We start from the raw sequence: 15,552 nt of genomic DNA on the forward strand, positions 1-15,552 counted from the left end.
ACACACACTGCATGGACGCACGGGTATGCACACATTCATACCTCCTTCATCACAGCACTCGATCAGTTAGGAGGACACAGTTCTCTTTTTAGACCTATTTGAGGACAAGAGATCTGGTTACTAAGTGCATTAAAACAGAAGCATGTCTCTAATTTGTATTGATTATTGTTATCGTTACTACTGTTGAACCTGCTGGGGAAACCATCCATCCTATAATTCCATGGGACTGAGTATTTGTTACACCCGCCATGTTAAATTTCTCTCCTCTTTAATGACTGGAAGAGAATCAGAACTGGAGCTTTAACAGAAATTAGTTGGTAGGGCCCTGCCCCTCCCCCATGGGTCACTGAACTCCATAAAAAGAGCCCCCAGCCTATAAAGGTCTTACCCAAAGGAGATGCCCTCAGCCAAATGACTTTTACTAAGGCCAATCATTGTCAGTGGGTTACCGTAGACCCTGGGGCGTGCGCAGGGAGCTGCCTGGCCTTGCCTTCTGGAAATGGATCTTCTCAGCCTTCAAGTTTCTCAGGTCAAGGGGAGATTTTGCACTCAGAGGTTGCCGGGAAGGTGGACTACCCAGGCAAGAGACACCCAGCAGTGAAGAGGGCCCTTTGTGCTGGGACTTAAGGGGACCACAAGATAGCACCCCCCTTCCTTGCCTGAGTTTGGAACCAACTGAGAAATAGCTACAAAGGGACAGGCAGACAGGGGTCCAAATGTTGCTCTCAGACTGATGAAGCCAGTATGTGTGGATGTGACTTTTATCTGTGGGCTAGTGAGCCCTAGAGCACTAGCAAACGCACACTCGCCTGAGAACCCAACACGGGCCCATTAGCACAGGCCTCGACAGCTCAGCCAAATGCATGGCAGACAGCAGGGCAGAAGCTGGCCTGGGGAGGCCTTTCCCATGAGGAAGGGGGAGGTTGTGGCAGGCATGGCAGAGCTCTCCTGTACTTCTCAGGCATCTAGCATCCCTGGGCCCAGCACGGGGAGGTGGCCACTGCAGGGCTCAGTCCAGCCTGGGCCCTGGATTGTGCTCATCTTCCTTTCCTCATCAACAGTTGCTGACCTTACACCTTATTCTAGTAGGACCCTAGGCTGTCACTTTGACAAGTCTTATAAACTTCTTATAAACTGGTTCCCAGGAAAAGAGAAATGCCTGATAGAAGCTTCATGTATTATGTGCTATCCATGAGGGGGAAAACAACCAATCACAGATTTTTGGAGTCAAACACAACTGTGTGAATTTCAGTTGCACTTCTTACTAGTTTTACACCCTTGGGCAATTTTCTTAAACTTTCTGAGTCTCAGGGTCCTCATCTATAAAGTAGGAATAATGTCATTTTGACTGAAAACTCTGTAAGTCAATGTGTTGGCACAATATCTGACACTCAGTAAACGTGCAGAGACTTCTGTTCACGTTCAGATGTAAGGAGATAGTAAGAACAATGTTAGTTTCTAATTGTATAATGCCTAGAGTTTACAAAATATTTCATACAAATACTTCATAAGAACTATGAGGATTGTGTGATTCTCCTAATAGTTCTCCTAAAACAAAAAATATCTCTGTTTTGCAGGTGAGGAAACTGAAGCTCGGAGAATGGAAATAACTTGCTCAAGGTCATTTAGCTGGGAATTGATAGCAATCAGATGTGAATATGAGTTCTCTGCCTCCGAAGTCTTTCTTTCTACTCATCTGATTAGTTATCAGTGGTAGATTTCTAACACTAACAAGCTAAAGACAGGACCTCAAATGGGAGGAGGGAACCTGCCAGTTCAGGGTCTTGGTCCAGCTACCAGATGTGCGTTGTTTAGCTGACAGAGTTTCTTAAAAATTTGGATTTTCTGCTAACATTTAAAAATTGGGATATTACTAGTAAATACTTGGATTTATAGCTTCTCTTAAAAACCATGAGGCCTGCCCAGCCAGTGTGGCCCAGTGGTTGAGCATCAACCTATGAACCAGGAGGTCATGGTTCGATTCCCAGACAGGGCATATGCCTGGGTTGTGGGCTCGATCCCTGGTGGGGCTGTGTATATATCTCTCTCTCCCTCTCCCTTTCTGAAATCAATCCTATTTAATAAAGAGGGAATATGCTACTTGACCATCACGTGCTCACAAAGATGGCAGTGCCCACAGCCAATAAAGAGGGAGTATGCTAATTGACTGCCACACCCTCAAAGATGGCGATGCCCACAGCCACAAGATGGTGGTGCCCAGTCCCCTCAGCCCCCCAGCCTCCCAGGCCCGGCCTGAGGCACAAGCAAGCCTTGGATGGCGGCTGCCCAGCCACTCAGGGCCACCGGATGTTCAGGTAACCAGGGCCGGCTGAGACTTGTGCTGCTGGCAGTGGCAGCAGCGGAAGTATGATGGGCACGTCGCCTTCCCCTGATCACTGAGTAGCCTCCTGCCCCTGAGGGCTCCCAGACTGTGAGAGGGGGTAGGCTGGGCTGAGGGACTCCCTTCTCCAGTGCATGAATTTTCATGCACCGGGCCTCTAGTAAAAATATATTTAAGAAAAACAAAAACAAAACCCATGAGGCCTAAACCTTGCATGCCCAAGTGACTACCACCTACTGATTTTGCGACCTCATGTAAAATGAGGCTAGTGACAGTACCTACCTCAGAAAGTGGTCGAGAATTAAGTGAGATAAAACATTTGAAATGCTTAGAACGTCCCTGGTACATAGTAGTTCTCAGTCAAGTTGAGGTGTTATTTTTTTTCTATTGACTGGTGTCGGCCAGCAAAATGGAGGCTGGGGATCTTCCTGGAGACCAGCGGACTGTTCTTACATTTGAAGAAACATGAGATGGAAGTGTTGTTTTAGTCTGACACACAAAGCCAGAGTTGCTTCTTACCCAGAAAGTACAGCTTAACCCGGCATTAATGCCTGAGCTGTTCCAGCTGAGGTTCTGAAGAGAAGATTTGTCATGCCTCACATTTATGAAATTTAAAGCAAACAAGGAAAAAAGCCTGACTCTTGAGCAGGCATTTTGCATGGCTCTGCTTGGAAGGAACGAAGAAAGAAAGGGAGCGAAGAAGGAGGAGGAGGAGAACCTACGAAAGGAAGGAAAGAAGAGAGAGGTGAGGAGAGGAGAGGAGAGGAAAGGGGAGAAGAGAAGAGAAAAGAGAGAGAAGGGACAGAAGGGGAAGGCGGAGAAGGTTGTTCCCAATATCAGGGAAGGTGACTTACCACGCTGCCAGAATATTTTAGATGCACTAGTGCCCTCTGGTAGCAACTTGCATTTTGCTTTGTTTTGTTTTTAAAAACTTCAAAGTTTCTTCAGGCTTCATCTTCAATTAGAACAAATGTCAGTAACATACTTGAAGAAAATTTGTTTAGAGTTGTGTGTATGGTTGAAAATTGCACATTACACATGCCCCATGCATGATTTTCCACTAAATTTTTAACGATGAGCGGAGGTACATGGTTCCAGAAAGACGAGAGAATCTGAATGTATATATCTGGTGCTTTGCACGTTGACATAAACACAGCTGCTTTCATACATTTGAGAACATTTGTGTTTATTTGAATGTGTGATGGGGAGGTCATCAGAATGAACGCACTCGTTGTGTTTATTTGAATCTCACATCGCTCATAAGAATACATGTCGTGCTTGAACGTGCAGTCAAACACCAGCTTTTCTAAACGGCGAATCAACCCCCAAAAGGCTATTCAGTGCAAAATCCCATTAATGCTGCATTAGAGTCGAAATTCCATTCACATGAAAGTCAGAGAATTTGGAGTTAAAGGTTTCCAACAGCAATCTTACTTCTGCTAACTTGAGAGTACAGTTTCTTTCCATTACTTTGTCAAGAACATATACTTTGTATTTAATAATACCAAAGGGAAAAAAAATGAAGACAGAAGGAAAAAAAACCAAACCTCTGACTAAAGTACAAAAAAAATGTTGGCAGGGTATTAAGGAACAATATACTATTATACTATCAACAACAGAGAGGGTGCATAGCCTTGTGGCTTTCCAGCTGGAAGATGCTGCTGGCTGTGTGGGTGCAGTTAGGGCCTCTGGGAGCAGGACTTGAGTCTGAGGATTTGAGGGATGGGGATGGGGATGGGGATGGGGATAGGGATGGGGATGGGGATGGGGATGGGGATGGGAATGAGGATGGGAATGGGAATGGGGATGGGGATGGGGATGGGAATGGGGATGGGGATGGGGATGGGGATGGGGATGGGGATAGGGATGGAGATGGGGATAGGGATGGGGATGGGGATGGGGATGGGGATAGGGATGGGGATGGGGATAGGGATGGGGATGGGGATGGGGATGGGAATGAGGATGGGGATGGGGATGGGAATGGGGATGGGAATGGGAATGGGGATGGGGATGGGGATGGGAATGGGGATGGGAATGGGGATGGGGGTGGGGATGGGGGTGGGGATGAGGATGATTTGAATGCATGCTTTAGCCTCACTGCCACCAGCACAATGATGTTCTTTCTAATGCTATTAAGAAAAGAGACGGGTAGGTACAGATGTGGTCCATGAGGGGAGGCGCCTACAGGTAAGGATGCTTGTTGCTTTGGTCTCTAAACAGACACCATTGCCACACACAGCAGTCCACGATACACAGCCTTTTGCACGCTGCAAGAGGGACAACAGCACTCAAATTCAACCCTGACACTTAGAAGCAATGAGGCCTGCTACGTGTACCCCGCTCTCCACTGTTGCTCTGACTAAGCAAAGGGGAGGACCCTCTCTGTTATGCCCGTGTAGCGTTCTGAAGTCTTCATCCCTCATATGTCACAATGGGAAAAGGACATTTGGGGTGTCATGCGCTGAGGCATCTGCCATTAGAACCTTCAGTACTCAGTTCTCAGAGCTTGTTACCTATGGTTTTCTGTGGGGAAACCTGAACAGCAAATAAATAAACAAGAAGGGAGGAAAGGAGCACACAGAACAGCCAGATGAGGTTCCTTTGGAAATTAAATAGCAGATGCAGGCAATTGAACAGCAAGAAAAAGTGTGTGTTTCTGTTTGGCTTATGAGACCAGACAAGATTACAGCCGATGGTGGCTGGGCTGGGATTTTATTGTGCGGTATTAATTAGAGCCGGAGGGAGGGGGAACGGGGAGCAGGAGGTGAGCCCGAGTTTCCATGGAGCCACAGAGCACTAGGGTTTGGCCACCAGGCAAGACTTCAAATATGTGAAAAACTTCCAAAATAAAAGACGTAAAAAAAAATCTTTAAAGGCCCATGTTGTTGTCAACACAGAACATGCATAGAATAACACCATGTCTCCGCTGCCTTCCCGTTAGAACAATTACAAAATTCAAAACTACTTAACTCTGTGAATTAGATAAGGTCCGACCGATGGAGATCAGAAGGGACCTCTCTTTTCCGTGGCCGTTGACTGCAGCATGTCTTTGTTTCTCTACCAAGATGCATTTTTGTCTGCCTAAAATATTATTACTACATGGCAGTGTGATATTCCATTACTTTTAACACTTTAAAAAATATATTTCAGAAATGACAAATGGAAAACAGGCAAGAAGTTGGGTTTTAAATCAAGCCATTTTTCGAGTTTCATGTGGAAAGCAAGCAAGACTACCTCAAACCTCTTCTTTGACAAGGCCACAACTATACAAAGGGATCAAACTCCAAACAGACAAAGGGATTTTTCCACCTGACTTTGGAGTGATATCTTGTTACACTGATGGTTCTTGACAGCTATCATAAGACCCTTCATTTATAACCTTGAGAACGAGGGACGCTAGACGCTGCCATTTTAAACCTCCATGTCTCCCAACCAGAAACATGTGAGTTTGCCTCTCAGAAGAGACATGGACCAAAGTGAGCAAAAAGAGTCAATTTCAGTGGAAAGGGGAATTTTAAAACAGTATCTTTGATATGATCTCAGTTTTGTTTTTAAAAATATAATGTGTGTGAGAGAAAGAATACAGACCAAAGTGTTAATGAGAGATTCTTCTTTTCATTAACTATATTTAGCACTTTTCTATAATAAAACATGAATTACATTTGAAATATGAAAAATATTTTTCAAATGTGGAGATTTACAAAATTAGCGACATCGACACCATTCAGTTTCACCTCTGAGTATAATCAATACCAGGAGAAAGCTCACTCTCCTGAAGTTCCAGAAGAGCACCTAGAATCATCTCTTTAAGATCAGTGCTGTTTTATCCCTGTGTCACAGAGAGGACAAGTGAGCCTCCCACTGGGGATGCCCATCGCTACCCATTGTCTCACAACAGTAAATGCAAACCGGGTCCTCTGCCTGCAGATGTCATGCCATTTCTTCTGTGTAGAAGATCTGCCTAACATCTGTCATTTGTCAAAGTGGCACTCACCTCTCCAACAGCCCGGCAAGGTAGATGTTACTATTAGCCTCCGTGTTAAAGATGAGGAGACAGAAGCTCAGCTAGAGAATGAGTTGACTGGTGTGGTCTTATGACTGGAAGGTGGTCAAGCTGGATTTGATCAGAGCTCTGATCTGGGCCTACAGTTCATCCTCCTGCCTAAATGAGGTGACGCAAGTAAGATACTCAGGACATTTCACACATGGCCCTGGAGTGGAGGGGTCAGGAAGGCAGGTGGCTAACCCCCACCCAACCCCCCTCCTTGAGTCAGAATGTAGATTAGAATCCTGGCTTCACCACTTACTAACTGGGTGAACTTAAGCAAGTTATTTATATTTCCTGTGCCTCAGTTTCTGCATCTGTAAAATGGGGATAATAATAGCTCTATTTTATAGGGTTGGTGCTAGGATTAAATGAGTTAATATACATTAAATATTTAAAACAGTTCCTGGCCCTTGGGAAGTATTATATAACTCTTGGCTACTATCATTATTAACATGTGAAATAATCTGTCATCTTAAACCAGTGGTCGGCAAACTGCAGCTGGAGAGCCACATGAGGCTCTTTGGCCCCTTGAGTGTGGCTCTTCCACAAAATACCGACTTCTGCGCATGGGCCACGAAGTTTCAATCACACTGTACGTGTGTGCCCACACGTGGTATTTTGTGGAAGAGCGACACTCAAGGGGCCAAAGAGCCTCATGTGGCTCTCCAGCTGCAGTTTGCCGACCACTGCCTTAAACAAAAGGAATTTATAAACAAATAAAAACGATAACATGTTATTAAGCTATTGCTGTATATTGTGGTCAATTGAAGACTCTGAGGATGAGGGCACCCGCTATTAAAAGAGTGACTAAATTATTTAAAAGGTGTTAAACACACATACCACCAATAGAGACAGTCTGCTGAATTAATTAGGAGGACTGAAGGAGAATTTTAAATGAAATAATTTTCTTAAGAAATGAAGCACTTTAATACCTGTGTCCATGAACCACCCAAAATATGGAAACTAGACTAACGGGATGAAAATTGTGGATTGTCTCAGGATAGGAGTACGAAGTTGAATAGTCAGATGTAGGATACTTGTCTTACTCTTCTGGTTTCAAGGGGTTAAAAAATTCAAGCATTTGGGTAAGACCTTGCATTCTCCAGCACTGTGGCAAGGTGTGGCATACATGTGTGGCAACCCCCTATCTCCCTCCTACTCTGCTCCCTCTCCTTAGCTGCTCTCTCTGCTTCCCCTGGGGCTTCCAGGCCCAGAGCTAATACCCAGGACAAGATGAGCCAACTCCCTGCTGTGCACTGAGGACAAACTTGCTTTGCTTCTCATTATTGCCCACTGTGCAGTGGCTCAACCTTTGTAGCACCGGAACAGCAAGCTCCCAAACAGCACCTGGGGGCCGAGGAAGAATAGAGCAAGCCTGCGACCCAGCTGCAGTCTGAGGCTACTTGGATCTAGACCAGCCATGGGCAAACTACGGCCCGCGGGCCGGATCCGGCCCGTTTGAAATGAATAAAACTAAAAAAAAAAAAAAAAAAAAAAAAAGACCGTACCCTTTTATGTAATGATGTTTACTTTGACTTTATATTAGTTCACACAAACACTCCATCAATGCTTTTGTTCCGGCCCTCTGGTCCAGTTTAAGAACCCATTGTGGCCCTCGAGTCAAAAAGTTTGCCCACCCCTGATCTAGACAGATGGGAGGGGCAGGCTTTCGTGTGGTCCAGCTCCACATTCCAGATTCCCTGAACTAGGGTGAGAGGCCACAGTGCTAGCTTATAATAAAGTATAAGTTCCCGTTTCATTTCCTCTTCTTTCTCATTCTCTATCTCTCCTGAGAGTGAGGCTGAGTATCCAACCAGGAAGAATTCTTGGCTCCCTGAATATAAGATCGTACATCACCACCCCACTCCCCTCAACTTTAAACAAGAACCTACTGGCACTTCCAGGGTTACCCAGAGGTAGTGGGCCGCCCAGAACTTTGTCTCTGACAATGGGAACATCTGGCCGGCTCATAGGTTGCTGAGGGAGTCACCTGTGGCAGGCCCTGGTTCCGTGGGGTGGCCTCATTCCAAAGTGTGAGTTTTTGGTGGAACTTCGGCGGAAGGCTTCCTAAGGAGGCATTTGTGGTGGAATTTTTGCTTTTGTCACCCACCGTGTGACTCAGATGGGACAGGGACAAGTCCTAGAAGAAGGACCCTCGGCCCAGCCTCGGACCTGGCCAGGGCCTGTCAGCATGAAGAAGGCCTCTTTGAAAGTCTTCGTCAGCGACGAGAAACCAATTCCGTTAAAAAAAAAAAAAATTTTTACAGAATTTTTTTTTCCTACTCAAAATGAAAATAGCTTTATTGAGTTCCACGGAAATGATATATAGTTTTACAATCTAGATTAAGTACTAAAAATGTCAATAAAAGTATTGGCACCGCTTTTAGTGGACACATCTGGGTGTATTTGAGAACAATGTGTCTCTGTTGATTTGAAACATTTCTTGCCTTCCCATTGTCTTTGGGGCGAGGAGCTGAACCCATGCCGTGTCTTCCTCCCCAGCCTCGGCTCTGCTCGGCCGCTCCCCGTGTTACTGCCAGCACTGAAGCCAGGAGCATTCGTTTATTCGCTGATCACCCCCTCTCCCCCCACCCCCCGCCCCCCGTGGGCTCTTCCTCCACTTCCCAGCGTGCCCTGGGCAGCTTCCTCCATCCTAGGCCTCTTCTCCGGGTGAACGGCCCCCTCCGCTGGGCTGGGCAGGCGAGGGTGCCCTGCAACCCGAAGGAGCCAGTGATGGCGGGTTTTCTGGAAGCTTCCTCAGCCAGGGTGACACTTCATTCACAGGCTCTTCTACCCGACCCAGAGCCAGCGAGTCTGGAAAGCTCTCTCCCTGTGTTTCCCCTCCACATTTCCTTGTTGCACCAGAGCAGAGGGTATCCGGTCATTGGAAAGGCGGGGAGGCCAAAGCTGCTGGGAGACTTGCTGGCCGCTCACCTGCAGGTGCCTCTGCCTGTCCGTGTTACCTTCCAGACCAACAAGGAGGCGGAGGCAGGAGCTGCCGCCTGACAGTAGTGCCCACATGGGCACCGGAAACCTCTCCAAGGTGAGCGAACAGAGCCTCTCAAACCCTCTCTCCCAGAAATGGGACCCAACCAGAGCCCCCAGTTTGCCTGCCTTAGAGCTGCTACTGAAAATGCCACTCCGGGCCCTGCCCAACGTCTGTCTCCCCCCAAACCTTTTGTTCTCCAGCTGGTAGACTCGGGCACCATGACAAACTGCATCTCTGGAAGTTTGAAAATCTAATTTGTGCTCCTGTTGTTAAATGATGGTAACTTAGAACCACTGAGTTGGAACTCATTAAGAGGGCGGCATTAAGGAGTCGCTGCCGCGTTTGAAATCCATTTCTAGGGGAGTCTGCGTGTGGTCGGCGACTTTCTCATGGGGTCATTGAAGTCACTCCCCTCAGAAAACAAAGTATTCTATACAACGCCTCCAGGTCTCTGCCTCCTTGCTTTCAGGTATTTAACAGAGAATTATATAAGCTCCAATACCTCAATTAATTAAGAGCAAAATGAAGACGGTGACTTCATATTTCTTTGGTCAGTGAAAATTTTAACATTCTCATAACCCTTTTCATTCTCTCCTCTCTTTGTGAATGCTAATAGAAAAGTCCTTTTAAAATGGTATTTTGTTAGCCGGGGATACGCCGACAACTCTGCAGTGTCTTCCCACAGATCACTGCTCACATCATTCAGATGTGGAAAATTTTAAATGAAATCAATACTGGCCTATTCACGTCAACAGCACTATCCCTGGCAATGTAAAAATATAGAGCGAATTTGCAATCCAAGCGACTTACCCAGCGCTCTTTTCATTACAGGTCGTCAATTAAATTATTTCTACAATATTGTATCCGTCCACAGAGTGTTACGCAATATTCATGCACATTACTTCAGCTACACAGAACCCCGGGAAAATAAATGAGAACTGAAGAGACCTAGGAAAATAGGAGGGCATCGACAATAAGGCCAGTCAAAACTGCCCCCAGGATGATGCTTCTATTATCACTTAAGAAACAGCAATGTCTTCATTCGTGGGATTCCAAATTACTCTGTCCTATAGGAGAAAGCACTCCGGAAGAGATTGCTCACGTCCGTTCATGATTCACGTTTGAAAGAACTTCGGACTTGGAGCTTGAGAGCCAGCCAGGCCTTGTTGCGATGGATCAGCCCTGCCTTCGAAGCTCGCCGTGTCCCCATTTCCCTGGATTCAGGAACAGCAGCTGGATTGAGAAGCTGAGTTCATTACCAGCCCAGGCCCAGGGCCTCATTGATGCCTCCCCAGGAGGTTCTGCAGTTCCAATTGCCCTTGGCGCCGCACAGAGGAGACCGGGGGACCGTGCTGGGGCTCTGCCCCAGAATCCGTGATCCAGCCAAGAGGCATCATGGTGGGAGGACGAGCAGCCGGAATCAATAATTTCAATCACTGCCTATCCCTGATAGGAACCGGGGAGGGCAGAGGAGGGGGGGGGGGCGGGGGGAAGGGAGGCAGAGCTAAGCCCCAGCCTGAGAAAAAAATTAGGGAAACACCAGCAGAAGGAGATGAGGGTCAGAAAGGAATCAAAGGGCTACATTCACTAAGCACCTAGGACTTGTCCTCTCCCAAGAGAGGCAACCTGGAAGCAGTCTGTGACCCAGGAGCCTCCGCCTCCTTCTGTGGGTGGGGTTTGTCAGCCTTTGCTCTGAGCATGCTGAGTGCCATGGGCTGGCCCAACCCTTCCTCTCAAAGCCTGCTGCTCCCTGTGCCTCCGGCTTGCAGGGCACTGGCCATGAGCCAGGAGGGCGCCCTCTGGAAGCTCAGCCCTGGTGCTTCCTCAGCTCTGAGGTAGAGCTATGTGGCTAGGCCAGTGGTCGGCAAACTCATTAGTCAACAGAGCCAAATATCAACAGTACAACGATTGAAATTTCTTTTGAGAGCCACATTTTTTAAACTTAAACTATATAGGTAGGTACATTGTTATTAACTTAATTAGGGTACTCCTAAGCTGGCCTTTGCTAAAAATATCCTCAGTCTGATTGAGGTACGTTCGCTGAAGTTGACCCCTTCCAACTCTCCCATCCACACTCGTCTTGTATACTTGTTTCGTCTGTCTCCTTTCGTTCATCCTCTCTATATGTCCAAACCATCTCAACATACCTTTCTCAATCCTCGACACTACATCTTCTTTCACTCCACAACGTGCCCTAAAATTAACTTAATAAACTTTACTTAAAATTTTAAGTCAACTTCGCACTGTATGTGTGCACCCGCATGTGGTATTTTGTGGAAGAGCCACACTCAAGAGGCCAAAGAGTCGCATGTGGCTCATGAGCCGAGGTTTGCCGACCAGATGATCGCCTTAGGTCTACTTCCTCCTCTTTAAAGGCAGGGCCAAATCAGATCGGACCCTCCCAGGACTGACATTGGAGTGTCCTGCAGGCCAGTCCTCGCCTGCCTGCTCCTGGTCGCCGCCCCTCTGACTGCCCAGGACTTTCCACTAGGGAACCCAGGCAAGGATGTTGGGAGTAGCTGGGGCTGCCTCCCGTAATAACACTGGCTGTCTGTTGTTGAGTGCTTCCTATCCAGGATCTCCTTCTGGGAATATCATGGGTGTTCTTATTTAGTTCTCCGTTTTATAGACAAAGAGGGTGAGCTACAGAGGAAGTAATACCTGTGCAGGGTCACCAAGTTAATGCTTAGCAGAGCCAGAAGTGAAATCTGGGTCCATGTGGCTCCAAAATCAGAGCTTTTAACACCAGAGTGTACAGTAGTCTCCCTTATCCATGGTTTCACTTTATGCTATTTCAGTTAGCCATGGTCAACCATAGTCCAAAAACATTAAATAGAAAATTCCAGAAATAAACAATTCACAAGATTTAAATTGTGCACCATTCTGAGTAGCGTGATGAAACCTCACACTGCTCCACCAGGAATGTGAATCCTCCCTTTGTCCAGTGTCTCCCTGATGAATACCTTCCTGTTAGCCACTGAGTAGCCATCTTGGTTATCAGATTGACTGTCAGGGTATCACAGTGTTTCTGTTCAAGTGGCCTTAGGATAGCAGCCTAAAGCTACATCACAACACTTACATCATCCACCCCAGTTCATCTCTCTACAAGGCATCGTATCATCTCACTCATCTCAAGAAGAAGGCTGTGTACAGCACAATAAGATATTTAGGAAGAGACCATATTTACATAACTTTTATTACCGTATTTTGTTATAATTATTCTATTTTATTTTTATTATTGTTCATCTATTATTGTGCCTAATTTATAAGTTAAACTTTATCACAGGTGTGTATGTATAGGAACAAACACAGTATATATAATATTTGGTACTATCTACGGTTTCAGGCCTCTTCTCAGGGGTCTTGGAAAATCTCCCCCATGGATAAGGGGGTGCCCCTGTTCTTCCTCTTTCCCTCTCTGCCCTTTAATGGAAGCAGTGCGGGGACTAAGTTTCTTCTTCTGTAGGGTGGTCTTCACCCATCAGACAGAAAGTCCAGGGTAGGCCTCTCTGAGTTTCCTCCAGCACAATGAGGAAGCAGAGCGCTCCCAGGGACACCCCTCCCCACCACTCATCTTCTCTGTCTTCCATTCCTAATGCCTCACCTAGGATCCTCAGCGTCTTCCCTATTATCCACGTCCTGGTCCTTTTTGCTGCCACAATCTTCTTCCCACCCACTCCAACGCCTCAGTTATAAAATGCTGCTTTCAGGACTCAATCCTTCTGGGCCTTGCTCTCTGCTATAAAGATGCCAAACAAGTCATGCCACGTGGTGCTGGGATAATGTACAGAGCCTTGGACCATGTATGGCATTCCTACATCCATTTAGAACATTTTGGAAGACAATGCTCTTAATCCAAAATTGTAGGTCAGAATGTCTGTGCCTCAGGGAAGGTCATTTGAAGGAGACTTGGGACAGAAGCAAGTCTGGTACACCTGCCACCATCCCAGTCAACAACAGAGTTGCTACTATAATCACTCACAAGACTGGAGAGGCCCAACCTAGGGACTTCAGGGCACTTTGCAACCAGGGAAGGGAGCCTTCGGTCAGGAAAGCTGTTGCTGATGTGAGCAGTGGAGGGTAGAGATTGGGAGCAGATGAAGCCAGAGATAGTGTGGCTTTGTTTCTAAATCACCCCAGTGCGGGTGACCCCAGCCTTCCTGAGAGAGCCACTGGAGCACGAAGCATGTAGTTAATGGAGCCCACAGTTCTGCCACATTGTTTTCCAATTCAATTCACTAAAAAATGTTCCAGAATTTGTATGCACAAGGTCTGGTCTTGCATCCTGAGACACGGAGATGAATAAGACGTAGTCTCTGACCCTACGAACCTCTAAGTCTGGTGGGAGGAAGAGGCACACAGAAGGAACCATGACACAAAGCAAGAAGTAATTAGTGCCAAGTAGAGATAAGTACACAGCGGGCTGTGGGGTCCAGAGTTCCAGCTGACCCTTCTGTCCACAGAAGGACCTTGCAGATGGAAGAGGCCTGAACTAGGCTTTGAGACTAAGAAGTGTAAAAAGCCTTGTCATTCCTGGAACATTTAATACATACCCAGTTTCTGACATGCATGGTCCCAGAAAATCATCACAGCTCTGTGAGGAGGGAGAAAGCTGAGCCTCAGACAGTGTGAGCAGCTCAGCCGACGAGCAGCACAGGCAAGAGCCAAACCCAAGGGCGTCTGCCTCCAGAGCCTGAGAAACCTTCACAGGCCAAGAGAACAGCAATAGAAGAAGCACAGAAGTTGGAAAGGGCATGGGGGGTCTAGAGAGGGGTAGGAGAGCAAGTTTGCTGTGGCTGAAGTTCTCAGGGTGGAACGTATGATGATACAGGGAGGCGTGCAAGGGATGAGACAATGTCACCTGAGGAGAAAAGCAGGCACTCTGCAAACCACTGTGTGGGCTTATGTCTTGGTTCTACCACATACCAGCTAGGAAACCTCAAATAAGTTGCTTAACTTTCTGTGCCTCAGTTTCCTCATCTATAAAAAGGGAACCTCATAGAGTTTTTGTGAGAATAAATGAGCTGGCATATATATAATCATAGGACAGTGCTGGGAGCATAGTAAATGCTATATGTAATATTTATTTATTTATTTATTTATTTATTTATTTATTTATTTATGAGGCAGTGTAGACTGGTTTCAAACATGCATTTTGGAGCCAGATGGCCTGGTTCAAATCCTGGCTCTACCACTTGTGGCTGTGTGACCTTGGTCAATTTACATCACATTTCTGTGCCTCAGTTTGATCATCCATAAAACAGGATAGCAGTGCCTGCCTATCTCACAGGACTTGCATCAGGCCTCCAGGAGACAATGTTTGCCAAAACAAAACAGGAAGTGGGACTCCGCAGATGAAGTTATTTCCTAAATCATAGTCTGTGTCTACTGTGTTGGTGTGCTGGTTATAGGCTAAGAAGTTTCTTCCCAATCAGTTACACAAGTGTCCTCCTGGGAAATTCAATAAACAGTTCAGTGAAAGAACTATAAATTCTTAATTGTAGGGGATTAATAAGGCTTTATTGTGGTAAATTTACCTCACACATGATTTAATAGGTCAAAACCACATTTTGTAATTAAAACTTAAGAAATGGTGTACAGTGAGGCTTATAACACAAATTTTAGTCTGAAACAACGAACGCGGGGAACCATAAAAGACAATGTCCTCCAAAAAAATGTATAGCCACGTTAACAGCTGACAGCTCAATTTTGAAAACAGAATGTATTTTAATAAGCACTGCCTTTATAATTATTCAAAGTGTGTGCACATATTTTTGGGACACTCTATACATACACCGTGTCTTGGGAAGAGGCAAGGTTTTGGGAGGCAGCAAGATCTAGTAAGAGCTTTATTTCAAGCCTCTCAATAGAAGGGCTCCACCCCTTGCCATTTGAACTGTTCAACCAGCCCCTTTTACAGGCCATGGATCAGAGACAAAAGGAAAACAAACTCGGAATGGTGGCCCTGCCAGTGTGGACACCCAGCCCCAGTTTTTAGGCTGCTGTCCAGCCTCCTGCCTTCCCACCAACAGTCACCTGAGCAAAGCCTTCAAAAGAGATACTAACCCTCCCAGCCTTCATTTGAACTTGGAGACCTGGCATTCATTTGTACTAGAGCTATGGATCCTTTTTGCTCTCATGGTAAGAGAGGAAAAACTGTGAAGTTCTAGAAGA

Source organism: Myotis nattereri (genome assembly GCF_964212035.1).
Source record: "Myotis nattereri genome assembly, chromosome: 3".
NCBI lineage: Eukaryota > Metazoa > Chordata > Mammalia > Chiroptera > Vespertilionidae > Myotis > Myotis nattereri.